The sequence below is a fragment of the Artibeus jamaicensis genome, unplaced genomic scaffold, assembly GCF_021234435.1.
Source record: "Artibeus jamaicensis isolate MK-2021 breed Jamaican fruit bat unplaced genomic scaffold, CSHL_Jam_final contig_851, whole genome shotgun sequence".
Taxonomy (NCBI): domain Eukaryota; kingdom Metazoa; phylum Chordata; class Mammalia; order Chiroptera; family Phyllostomidae; genus Artibeus; species Artibeus jamaicensis.
Window position 1 is genome coordinate 14,141,047 of NW_026521986.1, and position 15,540 is coordinate 14,156,586.

A 15,540-nucleotide genomic window follows, 5' to 3' on the forward strand; every position below is an offset into this window, starting at 1 on the left:
AAAGAACCATGGGGATCTTTCTGCAAGATTGTGGATTGAGAGTTTGCATCCCATAGTTCTGCATCCTGGTATTTTAAATTTTTACACAGTATCTAAACCTACCTCAACTCTAGTTTCTTGACTATAAAAAGGGGCTGACATATAGTTTATTTCCTCTATTCCATACTCTTAATACTTAAGATACTTAATGCCAATATAATTTATTTCGTGTGTGTGTGTGTGTGTGTGTGTGTGTGTAAGACAGCAACCAACATATCACAGCTCACAGTTTTGTGGATCAGTAATTAAGACAGGAATTGGTTGGGAAACTCTGCTCAGTGTGGCCAAGGCTGATGTCTTCCTTGGTGTTCAGCTGGGGGTGGGCTGGCCAGGAGGCCCTGTGACAGCTGCACTCACATGACACAGATATAATGTTACCTTTTGTGTGATTATTTGAAAAACTCTGTCTCCTTCCACTATTCCAGAATCCGCCAGAGGGCCAGAACTGTGTCTGTTTGGTCTATCATTTGATCCCTGGTGGCCAGCACAGTGCCTGGCCCACTGAGACTTAACGAATCAATGGTGAAATTCTAATAAATGGTGTCAGGGTCCCCAGAAAAAAGGCACAGGTGGGGGTCAGCAACGATGACAGCAGCCCAGGAAGTTCGGGGCCTGAGCTAGGCTGGCTGGCCGGCTCTGTCTGCCCCGTCTTACCGACGAGGGGCCGAGGGTGTCCAGAAACAGCTTCGAAGGACACGGAAGAGAAGCAACTTTTACATCACAAGTCAGAGGGTCTGGGGTGACCTCAGGAGCCCTGGCCGCCAAGTTATTAAATAAGTTGTGTGGGAGACAGAAGCCTGATAAAGTGATAAAAGGCTAGCTAGAAGGCGTGTTTTCAAATTAGTCACACCGTTCCAGGTTCCCGCTTCTGCAGTTATCTGAATAACAAGCGAGACCTCCTCAAACGTTGAGTGAAAATCCATTTGATGTCCATCACCACCTTCTCTCAAACATCCTCAAAAATCCACAACCTTTCTTCTTCATCCTGGATTGATTTGTTGTTGATATGTCTGCACAGCGGGGCTGCTCTGCCAGCATGTATTGTTTCTTTTGTTTGATCGAACAACAGGCTGGCCTTTCGCCATGCATGTGGTGGCATCAGCAGTCCGCCCTGGGCTAGGAAATAGTGCCCTTGGTTGGAACTGGCTCTGGGGTCAGAGCATTCGCTGCCTATCTGACGTCTTGGGGCTCTGCCTCACCCGAAGGGCTCTTCTTGTCACCATGATGGGGAAATCCCCCAGAGTGCCAGGAAATTCCTTCCCTGGGGTTGCGAGCTGACTTCCTGGTATCCCAGAGACTCCAAGCCCAGCCCTGCAACCAGCCAATCGGCAACAAACTGCCTCAAACAGACAAGCAAATCGAAGCCCAACAAAAGCAGCTGGAACCCAAACAAACAGACTTGAGTGAGGCAGGGAGGGAGTCAGGCCTCGCGTCATCCAGGCGCTGAGCCAGGATGTTGTCATGGTGACAGCCAGTGTAGTTTATCAGCAAGCAGTAGAGCCCGTTCTCTGAGGGGGGAAGCCCGGAGAGGGGGCTGGGATGTCCTGGGGCCTGAGCTCCTCCAAGTAATAGAAACCCACAGAGAAGGCACGGCCACTCCCACAGGGAGCAGCAACTTCTCTCAAGAGCCGGGCAGGAGGCCTGGGTGGCAGTGGGCTCAGAGGAGCTGGCCGGCGAGAGAGGGAGGAGAGTGGCCACTGAACCAGCAAAGAGGCCTCTGGGAAGCCTGGATGGCTTTCCTGGCAGAAAGAGTTTGCAGCTGTGATAGCTTTCTGGGCAAAACATGAATTGAAGTGGGCCACAGGGTTCTTTAAAACAAAACAAAACAAAACAAAACAACAACACATACATACACTCACACAGAGAGGCCAGTACTGGAGAGCGGAGCCTTTGGGAAATACCCAGGTCCTTCTCCAGGAGCTTTTATTTATTTATTCATTGCCGATGACCACAATTCAAGTAATCACCTGGAGTGGAAGAGGAATGAGCAGCATTCGGTGTAAAACAAAACACTAGGAAATATCTGCCTCGCAGGGCCGGGCCTGAGAGGTGTCCCTGTTCTTGGGGGCGGGTTACTGTAGGGTAAGAATAAACACCCTGTCTGGCTAATGGGCAGCATTGGCCAAAAGAGAAGCAGTGCAGGGAACTTCCTCCAGAACGCTTGCTGTAAAGTGTCCGTCACACGGAAGGACCAGTGCGGCACGATTCCTCTTCCTGAGGACCCTGGAGTAGTCACAGTCACAGAGACAGGAGGCGCAGTGGTGGGCGCCAGGGGCTGGCGAGGGGGTGGCAGTCAGGGCTGCGCGAGCACAAGTTCGGGTTTGGGATGAAGGAAGGACGTCTGGGGACGGGTGAGGTGACGGCTGCACCACGTGGTGGACATGCTTCATGCCACCGAACCGTAGGCTTCACCTGCTTGCAAGGGTAAATTCTATTACCTATATTTTATCACAGTTCTTTTTAAAAAAGTGTCTGCCAGTTACCGGCTGTCTTCTTGTTGCAAGAGACAGTGGCATTTGCTTGAAGGCTGACACCCAGGGCTTGTTGGCAGTGGATGCAGGTCTTCCTTCAGTCAGTACTGCAGAGTGCAAGTGAGAGCACTTAGTGAACAGAAGTGCTCCATAAGATCCTGAAACGTGCCCTGGCCGGTGTGGCTCAGTAGGTTGGCTGTCACCCCACAAAGTGAAAGGTCACTGGTTCGATTCCTAGTTGGGGCGCATGCCTGGGTTGCAGGTTTGGCTCCTGGTTGGGATGTGTACGAGAGGCAACTGATCAGTGTTTCTCTCTTACACATCCATGTTTCTCTCCCTCTTTCTCCCTCCCTTCCTAAGAATGAATAAATAAAATCTAAAAAAAAAAAAGAACATGAAATATGGTTACGATATTATTTCAAAATTCATTGTTAAGGTACCCCCAAATGTCAAGGGGAAAGTTGGAAGGAGAAAGGGGGAACTTTGGAAGAAACTGAGGATTATATTCGGCAATGAGAAGAATTGGGAAAAAGCCCAAACACAGGAGAATGTAAGAGACTTCTGGCTCATTCTCAGGGCCCAGAAGGTTCCCAACTTGGACTATCACGACGATTTCAAATACTTCCCCCTTTCGCTCTGCTTGCATTGAGAAACAAGCCCACCCATCAGAGGAAATGGAATGAAATGAAACAATGTCAAAACATCACCTCTCAAATTTCATGAAGGGAAACGGAGCGGTTACAACACAGTTGGGGGCTCAGTTTATGGTATCTGGCGCCCAAATGTGTGTGTGTGATGCAAGTCACCCTCAGAGAGTCCCACTAACTGTCAACAATTTATTCAAAGCAACTTTTTTTTTAAAAACAAGAAAGATCTTATTTATTTTTAGAGAGGGGGAAGGGAGGGAGAAACACAGGGAGTGAAACATCACTGTGAGAGAGAAACATCCGTCAGTCGCCTCTCGCACCCCCTCAGTGGGGGACCTGGCCCAAACCCAGGTGTGTGCCCTGACTGGAATCAAACAGATGACCTCTCGGGTTTGCAGGGTGACACCCAAGTCACTGAGTCACAGCAGTCAGAACGCGACTTTTTTTTTCCGTTTAAAGAAACACTCTCACCACAACGCCACCGCTTACCCAACCTGTGTGACACTGGCATGTTATTAGCACATGCCAGGCTCTAATCTAAATGAGGTCTGCACCTTATCCTTTCATTCCTTGTAAGAACCGTGCAAGGTGAATCTTTTTCACAGGTGACAACAGGAGACTCATGTGCACCAGTTTGCCCTTTCTGGTTCTTCGTGCCCTCACGCATAAAACGAGAGTGCTGCTACCGCCAGAGAAGTTTAACAGCCTGCCCCCAGTCTCAGAGCCGGTGAGTAGTAATGTCAGGATTTGAACGCATGTCCGCCCGACTCCGAAGCTCTATCCTGGAACACCACACAGTGGTGGAGAAGACCGTATTGCTGAGGAGCTTACGAAACAAAATTGGTCATGCACATTCTGCTCTGAGAGCAGTTGGCATGAGTGGTTGGCAAATGGCTTTGTTGTGACACTGCCTGATGTCACAATGACACACGGTGGGGAAGAGTACTGAGCATCCTGAGTGTGTGTGCGCGGGGATTTGGTTTTGAAGTCGGCTGGCACCACCGAGCGCGGACTGCAAAATGACGCCTGGCTGTGTCGTGTGCACATGTGTGTTTGTGTCTTGCGTGTTGATGTTGCATGTGTTGTGGACACACGTGTATTCAGTTGTGCGCTTGTGTGTCATGTGTGTGTATGTGAGTGGGTTGCATAAGTGAGGGGACCTTGCGTGGCAACTGATTTCTTTAACGCCGAAGACCGGGCATTCCAACAGCCCACTCTCGGTGCTCACTGTGAGCCCCGTTCCCCGGGCTTTGCCCACACCGAGTTGTCCCTCTTCTCAGCAGCCATGCACGGTAGCTGATAATACTGTCCTCCTTTCATGCGTGAGGAAATGGAGGCACAGAAAGGTCAGTCAACTTGACCTAGACCCCCAGACAGTGGAAGGTGAAGCTGGGATTTGAACTCAGACAGATTGGCTTCCTCTTCTGACCTGAAGATCACTGAGTGAGAAATGATGGGGATTATTCTCTTTGTTCAGTCGGGGGAGAGCCCGTGGAGCACGTGGACACGTGTTGGCTGAGACGATCAGTGCCTCTAAATTAGAAATCAGCCCAGGCGAGCCGGCCATCGCTGCTCTTGTGAGTGAGCGGCAGGAATGAAAAAGGGCCGCTGTGCTTAGGGAGAGTCTCACGGCAGAGGCGTGCGTGGGGAGGACGGCGCTGCTCGGGAGGGCTCTGGGCCTGGGCTGGGCAGCGAGGCAGGCAGCTGAAGCATCTTTCTCCTGCACGGGTGGGGGGGTGGTGCTTTGGGCAGCTCTAGTCCCTCAGAAAGCCATTTCCCAGGGTTTCGTTCCCCAGCCCTCGCCTCCATCTTACGGAGTGTGTGTTCTCTTAAGAACCAGCCTCGTCCCGGAGGAAAAGGGGCTGCTATCACATCCCCGAGAGGCAAGCCTCACTCAGCCGGGCTGGGGGTGGGCAAGGGTGGGCAGAGGTGCATTGCTGAAGGCTCTTCCTCAGTGCAGAGCAGAGCACCTCATAAAAAGCTCAGCAGTAGCCCTGGCTGGTGTAGCTCAGTGGATTGAGTGCAGGCCTGTGAACCAAAGGGTGGAGGTTTGATTCCCAGTCAGGGCACATGCCTGGGTTGCCTCCAAGGCTCTGTGGCCACCTGGTCAGCGCAGGCTGAAGATTCTCGGCCTCAGACCAAGGCAGCCTCCATGCCGTGGTTCTTCCTCTGTGCCGAGATTTCAACCATCTACGGAAACCTTAAGGGCTGTGCTTCTTAAATCCCAGCCAGCAAAACCACTCCCTGGGGTGCTTGCTGAAGGGGCAGCTTTCTGGGCTCCACCTTCAGAGATCTGGACCCAGTGAGAAATCTGCATTTTATTTTTGTTTTTTAAAAACTACATCTGTTGGGGCTGGCATTGGTTAGTAATATTATACAGGTTTCAAGTGTGCGATTCTATAAGACATCATGTGTGTGTCGCGCTGTGTGTTCACTACCCAAAGCCAAATCTCCTTCTGTTCGTGTATTTGCCCCCTTTACTCTCTTCCACCTCCCTCCCATCCCCCCTCCCTCTGGAAACCACCATGCTGTCTGTCCTCTGTGTCTGTGAGTCTTTGTCTGTCTTGTTTGTTCATTTGTTGCTTTCAGTTTTTATGTCCCACACATGAGTGAATTCATATGCTGCTTGACTTTTTCCATCTGACTTATTTTGCTTAGCATGATATTTCTCAAGACCCATCCATGTTGTTGCAAATAGGAGGGATTTGCATTTTAAATAAGAACCCCGGTGACTGGGAACAGGTGGGAGAAGGAGCATGATTGGGAATAGGGAAGATTCGGGAAACACGACAGCCCTGCCAGGGAGGTAATATTATTCTCATTATTCTCAATTTATAGATGGCTAAACTTAAGCTCAAAGGGTTGTACTAAATGGCCCAAATCTCAGAACTAGTAGAAGGCAGAGCTGGGATTCCAACCCACTTGACTACAAACTCTGCTGCTATCTGAGTTCTGAGGGGAGAATACTGGAGGATCCAGCTGAGTGCATCCAAATGCAGGTTTGTCTCCTGGCACCCCCTGCATGTGCGCTGTTTCAGCCAGGCCAGCCACCCAGGAATAGGCAGGCTAGGTGATGTTAAAGTAGCAAATGGCCATTCCAACCAGTAGGGGGCTCTATTCATTACAGTAGGTCTGACACGGGCTGATGGAAGCTCCATATTGCCGTGTTTCCACGATTGGAGAGGGAGGGAAGGAGGACAAGGGCTTTTGAACCATACATTTCTGTCTGGAAATGACATACGTGTCACTTTGGCTCCAATTTCCTTGGCCAGGCAAGTCCCATGGCCAAGCCTGAGTTCATCGAGGTGTAGAAATGTAAACAAGAACATAGCTGACCACACCAACCCACTCATGAGACCCGAGTGTGTCTTCCTTCTCACAACTGCACATGCCATTGCAGCCGTCTCGAGTCCTGACCCTGCTTCTCAGCCGGGCTAACTAGACTCAGTGTCTAATTCTAGAGTCACCTGCCACCTGCTCTGGGCAGCCTCCCCCAACCCACCCAGGCTGGGTTAGGTTCTCCAGTCTCCAGGGGGTGCTGGGCTTATCTCTGTTAGGGCACGTGCCATACTGCCGGGCAGCTGTGGGTTTGCTGGTCTGTCCCCCAGCCCAGTGTACTGTCTCGGGAGATGGGAACGTGTCGTAGTGACAGGCCTTGCAGCTGTGGCTCCTGGGAGGCAGGGGTGCAGGAGCTCAGGGGAGCAGACCAGAGTGATGAAGAGCTGGATTCTGGGCCCAGAGGGGGCTGTCCTCCCTTTCCCCGGTGGGACAGGACGGCTGGCGGCTTTAGAAAATGGGGAAGAGGAAGGCAAGAATTGGATGCCTTCAGGATGAGCCAACTGCCGATGGAGGAAGAAAAAGCCCCTTCGGAGGGGGTGGGTTTTTCCAGGGCTTCGTTGCCCCATCATGGAAAGACACCTCAAGCCCGGGTTAGTCACTGTCTGGAGCTGGCTGTGTCACCACAGGGTGGATTTCAGGAGTCCCAGGGAAGGACATTCTGCAGCTGGGAGAAAATCCTTGTCGTTCTCGCTCTAGGCCGCTGATGCCCCTTGAAGGTCAGTGTTAGCAAAGGGGCAGGTGTCAGTGGCCTCCTAGGAGGGAGCTTTGCCGGGGCCCTGTCCCATGGCCTCTGGGTCCTAGGGAAGGGTCTTTGAGGTCAAGAACATGGGCCAAAGCCTGTCCTGCCTGCCGTGGGGCTCTGCACGGTCTGGGTTGCCTGTTGGAAGCCCCCATCTGGAGTAACCACAGGAGAAAGGCAGAGAGGCCCAGAACTGTGCACAGAGGTGCAGTACCTGGTTCCTTGAGCTGCACCAGGCAGGACCTATCACTGTCAACCAGGCTTCTGGGTCCCCATTGTCCCCCCACTTCCCACCTCACACCTGGGACTCTGGCGGAAGAGCCATTTTCAGTTCCTGGGATACCCCATGCTCTCTCACTTCTGGGCTGATGGGTGCACTAACCCGCCAGAAATCTTGGCTCCACACTGCATTTTTCCAAAGACATTAAACCCTTTAGGGGTTTTGCCTCTTTCTGGTGTGGCCTTTATTTTATTTTATCTTTAAAATGGATCCCACAGGCAGAAACTGGGACGTTTCACAAAGCAGCCCAGGAGACCCAGCCACGGCGGGACTGCATTCCTGCACGGCCCAGCCCTGGGGCTGAGCTACCTGTGGTGGCTCAGCTCTCCCATCTGCCAAGGTCCTCTCCACGCCGGCGACTTTTGCTTGGGTGCCGCCTCAACTGAAGCACACATGGGGCAGTATCTCTCCTCACCCCGGCTGTGGGACTCCAGCAAGGCTCTCAACTTCCCTGAGACCCCTTCATCAGTAAGATGGAATTTCTGGTGGGCCCCAGAATCTGGGATGAGGATTGGATGAGAAAGGCCTTAGGGAGCAAAGGCGCTTGGCCCTCCCCCATGTGTTGCTCCCCACTTCCTCTTCCCTGGGCACCTACCCCAGACCCCACTGCTCTGTCTCTGGGAGAGACAGCTCTCCAGCTGGGTGGGGAGAGCTGAGGGCAGCCCCTGGCTGCTGGGGCACCTGCGTCAGTGTGAGGCCTCCTCCCAGGAAGGACACACATGTCATGGTGAAGGGGTGACTGGGATTTAGGGGGGCTCTGAGTCCTAGCTGGGCTTGGCCCCAGAACAATGAACAATGAGGTTTGAGCAGCGCCAACCATCTCCCTCAGGTGGCCACCACACGGGTGATGGCCACCGAAAAGCCCTCCCTCTCCAACCCGAAGGTCCTCATTCTAGAACCAGGTACCACAGCCACTGCTGGCGAAGTCAGCTGGGTTTGCTCAGCTTTTCTAGGAAGTACCTGCTTCTTTCCCCTTGGGGCTATTAAGCTCCTGTGCCTTTTAAAAAGGTTTCAAACTTTTATTGCTTCTTTAAAAAACACCATTCTTCCCATTTTAGAACAAATGACACTTCAGGTGGATTCTCAAGATTTTCTTGTTCTGATTGCAAAGCTAATCCATCCATACTTTTAATACAAAGATTTGGGAAATGTATAACGACACAGAAGACATGAAAACCTCTCATAATCATTTAATATTTTGGCGTATGTCATTCTAGGCTTTTGTCTGTATAAGCCCAATAATTCATATCATTATTATTAGCCTACTTTTGCCCACCCCTGTCTGTCTATGTATATATTTTCCACCTACACATGCAAGAGTCTTATATACACTATTTTATAATACACAGCATAAGAGCTGGCAAATAGTAGGTGGTGAATAAATATTGCCACCACCAATAAGTGTTGCTTATTGATTTGCTTACAATATGCTGGGCATGATGCTTGGTGTTTTATATGTTCTATATCATTTAGTCCTAATAACAAGAGCTATGCTAAGGAACTGTTCTATTTATGTTTTACAGATGAGAAGCATGAGGCTTAGAAAAGTTATGTTATTTGTCAAAAGTTACAAGGTAGTCAATGAAATGGACAAAACCTGTTCATGCGTTTCTGTAGAAATGAAATGTACATTTACTGGTTTAAAAGTCTTTCAAAAACTTAAGGAGTGTCCTGCTGCCTTCTCAGGTGAGACTTTTTACTGAGAGTGGTGTAAAAACATGTTCTGGAGGCAGGGAGTCTGGCTCTGCAACTGACTAGTTGTGTGATCTGGAACAAGTAACTCAACCTCTCCGAGCCTCAGTTTCCTCATCTACAAAACAGGATTTGTGTGCGGACACCAGTTAGTACCTGCCTGGCGTGTAGGAGTATTTGATACGATTGACAAATGCTGATGACAATTGGAAAAGATCAAGAAACTGCAAAAGCACATAACATGAAGCTTGCTTAACGTTGGCTTTTTCTACAAGGCTCGGCCCCTTGAAGGTGCCGCCTGCAACACCAGCTTCTTTAGTATTTCTTCTAGCGACCCATGCTCAATAGATCTCACTGCCTTGAATCTCGTCTGATGGATGGACGGCTCTTTCCTGCTGATTTCTCACCCAGATTGTGCTTTAACCCTTTGGAAAAATTGCCACAGCCCCCCGAGTCCCAGACACCTGAGCTCTTGGCTCTGCTGAAAATGACAAATGCGGAAGCCGAGGGGCCTGAGTGCCACCCCTGATGCCAAGGAGACGGGCCTCTCAGCCCCCCTGGGCCCCTCTCAGCCACCTGATTCTACAGCAGTGCCTTTGTGGGACAGCTGTGGCCTCAAATGGCACCTTGTTGCTGTTTTAATGCCTATAGCATGTCCTTCTGTGGTACCACTAGGTAAGCAGTGGGGTGGGTGGGGGGCAGGGCGGGGCAAGGAGAAAAAGTTAAACACAAAAAAAGTAAGAAAGGAGTAGAGTGAGGACCTGGCTGTAGATTTTCAACATTTGTATTTCATTCCCCCAGCTGAGGGTGTCATTAAAAAGGGGAACTTTCCACCCTTTCAATTCCTCAATTATTTCTAATAGTTTACCACTAAAAGGGAGACTAAAGACAAATTAAATCGAAATAATTGACCTTCCATGTAGGCCAGAGCTGAGGGCTGGATATGCTGATTTGTGTGTCTAAAGTTGTCCCTCCCATCCCATCATTTTCACCTGTAAAGACTTCAAAGAATGTATCTCTAATAGACAAGGACTTTAAAAATATAACTGCAATAACGCCCAACAAAATGAGCACTACTTCAGAAGGGGGCATTTTAGAGACTGGGGAGGGGTTTGGTAAAGCCAGAATGTCCCATGAACTGTGCTTCGGGTTGGCACGGGTCTCCCTCCCCTCCTTGAGCCTGCCACGCTGGGCAAGCAGGAGCAGCCGAGGGGGAAGGAGCCCGAGTAAATTTAGGGAAGCACAGGACTGTGGTGAAGGAGGCTAGTTCAGAGGTCAGCAGCCTGTGGGCCAGAAGTTTGAGGGAGCCAAGGGCACACCCTCAGCCCTACCGGGTGTCCCTGGCAGGCAGGACACATCCGTCTGAAAAAGAGAGAGAGAGTGGCAGTAGAAGGGATGGAGCAAGATACAGAGAGAGAAGGGGGTGGGAGGAGAGAGAGGGCCTGATATTGAGAAAGGAAAAGAGGAAGGGGGGAGCCAGACTAAGTAACTGAGCACCCACAACATGCCAGGTGTCAGGGCTGCTGCCTCTGCCCCTCCAGGTTTCCAGGAGAGGCCCCTCCCGGCCGCCTCCTCCGCCCAAACCTGCCTGGTTTGTTGCTCACCCCCTGGGTGAGTTACTCTGTTGGTGGAATGAGGTTAGGGGCCAGTGTTTATTTATGAGGAAAGAGGGTTTTGTGCCTCAGGCACAGGAGGGAAGGCCCCACCAGTGTGGCTGCAGCCGTGGGCAGTACCTGAGGAAGGGCGTCCCGCAAAGCAAGGGAGAAGGCAGGCCGCAGAGATGAAGGGCTTGTCTTCTTATCAGGGGGCGCCGCAAGGCAGCAGTCTCCCCAGTCTGGGGTCTGTGCAGAGCTGGAGGCCATGCCAGAGCGTTGGGTAGGAGGGTGCCCTGCGTCCTCCAGCTGGTGGAGGGCTGTCTCCCAGGTTTTGGCTGCGAAGCCCCTACAGGTGGCGGGTGGGGGGCTGGGAGGGAAGCAGCACAGCTTGTGGGGAGGGTGAGCTGGGGAAGGAGGGGGTCACTGTAAGTAAGCGGGGAGAGTTTCCTGAGCTCCTCGGGCGTCATGTCCAACTTCTCCAGGTTGGAAACTCTGCGGGTGATATCACCGGCGGGAAGGCAAACCTTGAGGCCAGAGAGTGCCTTTCTCGAGGATTTTGGGGCAAAAAGCGATGGGGGCTGTGCTAGTGGTACACTGGATGCCCGGAGGGGCTCCAGGCCCCCACCCCCTGACATGCATGGGCCCACACCCTCCTGGAGCTTTCTGGTTCCGTCTTATACAAGTGCTGGCTCATCCTCCAAAGCAGCATGAAAGTGCCCAGGAGAACAGAGAGTCTGCCAGTTACTTTATGGCCACTTTGCCTTTTGACGCTGCCCTGACTGCACAGTTGCTGAGTGCTTCCCTCCAGAATCTCGTGGGATGGATTGCAAGAGGCGGTGGTTCAGGGAGGACCCTAACCCTGGGAAATCTTTGTTCCCTTTCTTACTAAACCAGGCACAGGCTGGAGGTGAGCTGCATGTGGATTACAATCTGCACAATGGCTGGTGGCCCCACTAGTCCCGGGAGTGGGGGGTGGGGTAAAGTCACCAGCAGCGTGGTTTCACAGACAGCTAGCTGATGCTGGTGAGCACACAGCCGAGGAGGTAGACCAGATCACCCAGATCTGAGGACTTGTCCTGACCTGCACACGGGAATAATGAACACACAGAGGTCTTCCTGCGTGGCTGCCACTGCTCTGCTTAGATTGTTCTAATGCATCTGGTGCATGTTCTGAACATGCATTATCCAATTTCATAACATTATTCCCGATTTTACAGATGAAGAGTCTGAACCACTAACAGATGACATCACTTGGCCACGGTCACACAGCTTCTGGAGCCCGTGTTCTGTCTTTATGCAGGAGAAGGAATACGCATGGCACTTCTCTAAAGGAAAAACAAGCTGATGTGAGGGATTCTTTCAAGAAAGCAAATTTCAGGGCCACTGCTGAGATCACCACCCATTCAGCAAACGTCCCCAACGCGGAATGCACTTCTGTATGTCAGCACAAGGAATGACTGATGCCACCATCATGACCTGCAACCGCCAAGGAAAGGTTAATTCGTATTTTGCAAGCTCTGTCTAATAAGGTGGAGTGAGTAACAAGCTTTAAAAAGATCTCCATCAAAAGCAAGTCACCAAAGTGAAACACTCAGAGGAATTCACCCCTCTCTCTGAAAAGCTTGGCTTCTCCCGGTGACACATTCTAGAGGACACTTTTTAACCGTTGTCCCCTGTGGAGGGTCTCTGCTGTTATGTCACCAGTGTTACCAGTGCATCTGTGAAACAGGAACGAGCAGTCTCCCTCCATTATTTCCCCATAAGCCCTCCCAGAAGATGGCCAGGGGAGGGGGGAGGGGGATCACGTGGGGAAGTTCTCTTTCTTCCACTGGTCTCGGTCTGAAATTCCCCAAATGCTCAAGGCTCTGCCACACTGGGCAGCAGTTGCCCTGGCGTCCTGCCCGCCTTTGCACAAAGCAATCAGTGTTGCAGAAAATGAGGGTCCTGTGACCACTGGGCACCATCCCCTGCCTGGCATTTGCGTGGGAGAAGGAACGTCCTTTTTCCCTGACAATAGATTCTGGTCACAAACCAGGCTTTTCAGGGAAACAGCTTCCCGTAGAATGAGTGCCTACAGGTGAGAACTGAGTGGTGCAACAGAAGGAACTTCCTGCGGGAAGCCTGCTAATGTCACTGGGAGATCAGTGACAGCCTGTGAGGGCCTCGTGCAGCTTCCCACGCCCTGCCCTCGCTGCCATCAGCCTGCACCCAGGACCCCTCTCCCCTCACCCTGTTCCTCTCCTTGAATTTGCTTCAATGGTGGCCTGTCTGCTCCCTGGCCATCGTGACAAGTTAGTGGCCTAGAATTCCAGCCTCACCCCTGAATGCAGGTGTAACCATCCTTATAGTGTTTCTTCCCTGGGTTACTTTACTAAGAAATCAGCATCAGTAGAATACCATTGGCTAAATTACAGAGTTTATTTGGATTTCCCCACTCTTTCCACGAGTGTCCTTTTTCTGTTCCAGGACACCATATTGTATCACATCTCGTGTGACCTGTGAAAGTTTCTCTATTGTTCCTTATTTTTCGTGACCTTGACACTTACGGGTATTTTAGTTGATGTCCCTCAGTTGGAGTTTGTCTGAGGTTTTCTCGTGATGAGTCCAGGGTTGCGAGTTTTCTGGGAGACTACCACGGAGGTGAAGTGCCCTTGCTCTTTGCACCATGTCAGGAAGGACGTGACATCACCAAGACTAATGGTGAAGTGAACCTTGATCGCATGGGTGAGGCTCTGCCAGGATTCTCCACTGTAATGTTGCTACTTCTCCCGTTTTAGACTCTACGAGGAGGAGGGGACCCAGAAAACACCCTGGAATTATCTTCTGGAGGGCAGTCCCTTGTAGTACAGGCTCCCCCTGCTAGGTGAGTGTCCTGGGAACTCGTCTGTATCAGCATATAAGCTGGCAGTGTGGCGAGAGGCTCCCTATGGCTTCGGTCCACTTTTTTTAAGACTCCTTGAACCCCTTTGCCCATTTCATGATGGGTGATTTGTGAGCGCACCTGCCCGCACTTGCACTGAGTGTTCAGCAATTTTTGACCAAGAGATGGCACGACCCCCATGTCCCATCTTCCGTGTTCACCTATTCACCTGATCTCACCCTAGCAACTTTTCTTTGTTTCCTTGATGAAAAAAAGTCCTCAAAGGGAAACGTTTTGCCGACGTGGATGAGCTGAACCAAAAAACAGCAGAAGCACCAAAAGGCATCGAAGTCTGTGGGTTCAAAAACTCTTGAGCAGCGGAGAAGAATCTCAGTGTGTGTACTGCACCCAGTGGAGAGCACTTGAAAGGTGACTGAAGTTTCAACGTGTAAGAATAAACACACAATTTTTGATAAGGAAACTCTGGTGTTATTTTGGGTCCCTCCTCACTTATTGGAAGTGAGTCACTAAGTCCCGTCCACACGCAAAGGGAGGGACGCTAAGTGCTACTCTCCGGAGGAGGGAGAATCTACATTCATAACGTGGCCTTCTGCTCTAAAGATTTGTCTTTTCTCCAAAACTTACTTATTTAACCAATTAGTTATTTACATCAGCATGAACTCCGGGATATTTATTTTATTATTTAAGTTACAATCCAATACTTTCTAAAATTGCTTCAGTGTTGGTCGTTGGGAACTCCTCCAGGTTGGCTCCTGTGTCCTCTTTACATGCCCCCTTCACAAGTTTTTTGTTTTTGTCATTTCTTTATTTCCTGGTACTCCCAGATGCTCCAGGCTCATCTTGTATTTTCCCTGCTGCAGCCTTAGTCAGTTCTTTCCCCAGGGAGCCCTGGTTCCTTTCACTGGAGAGTGGTATTTCTCCAGTGAAGAAATTGGAGAAACCAGGGTTCAGAGCCCCGGGTGTGCTCGCTGCTGCTGGGCGTCACGCCCTCTCAGTGGACAGAGTTAGGAAATGTACGTGTACACGCTAACCTGTGCATAATGCACGTCTCTACATGCATTTCTGTGTCCGTCTGTATACTTCATACCGATGCTTCCAACTCGAATCCAGCACCACAGGATTCACTCTGGCCTCCCTCCTTTTTCCACGGTCACTTCTTTCTCTGACCAGGAGAAACCCGGCTCCCATTGGCTCCACTTTCTATGTTGTACTAATTTGTTCAACCCTGGCATGCGAGTAGTTTCAGAATTGCTGATCCTCATGAACAACAAAACTTTAACTAGAATACAGTGTTTTCGTATACTTCCTTTTGTCTTTAGTCTTACTATTCCAGTCAAAGCATTCTTCAAAGTTACTTGGGTCAGCCCTTTTTATTATCCTCTTGATGGGTGCATCTTAGTCTTTTCAAAGCATTTCCACATCTGGCTTTACCTTCGGTTATATCACTGTTGTTCTGTGAGGGAAGAGGAAGCCTTGACTCATGGAAGTTGGACTGGCTGCCTCATGTCACATCATCAGTTGGATCCATGATTAGAACTTGGGGCTTTGGGCTTTGCTGGACCACCCTACCTCTTCTGGAGCTGCTGTTTGCTTGGTGGGTCTGGGCTGCAGAGAGAGCCATTATGCAGATTGTCTGGCCAGAGCAGACGGTGGAATATGGCTGAGCAGGCCTGTCTCTTCCTTGGTCAGGCAGAGTCATCAGATGTGAGAGGGAAGGGAGGAAGCTTAGATCACACGGCTCAACCTACTTCCCTTATAGATGAGGAAACAGGGGCTTAGAGGTGATGTGACTTGTCCAAGAGGAGCTAGCTGGTTAGAACCATAAGTAGGGACAGGAAATGTCACTTGGCACTCCAT

General features: G+C 50.7%; 1 long non-coding RNA gene across 1 annotated transcript; it reads left to right on the top strand.

Moving 5' to 3' along the window:
• The first annotated feature begins 2,383 nt into the window (after positions 1–2,383).
• LOC128628575 (uncharacterized) lies at positions 2,384–14,132 on the top strand. Its single transcript, XR_008392985.1, has 3 exons — positions 2,384–2,463; positions 3,763–3,884; positions 12,020–14,132. It is a non-coding gene; the product is annotated as an uncharacterized LOC128628575 (long non-coding RNA).
• The last annotated feature ends 1,408 nt before the right edge of the window (positions 14,133–15,540 follow it).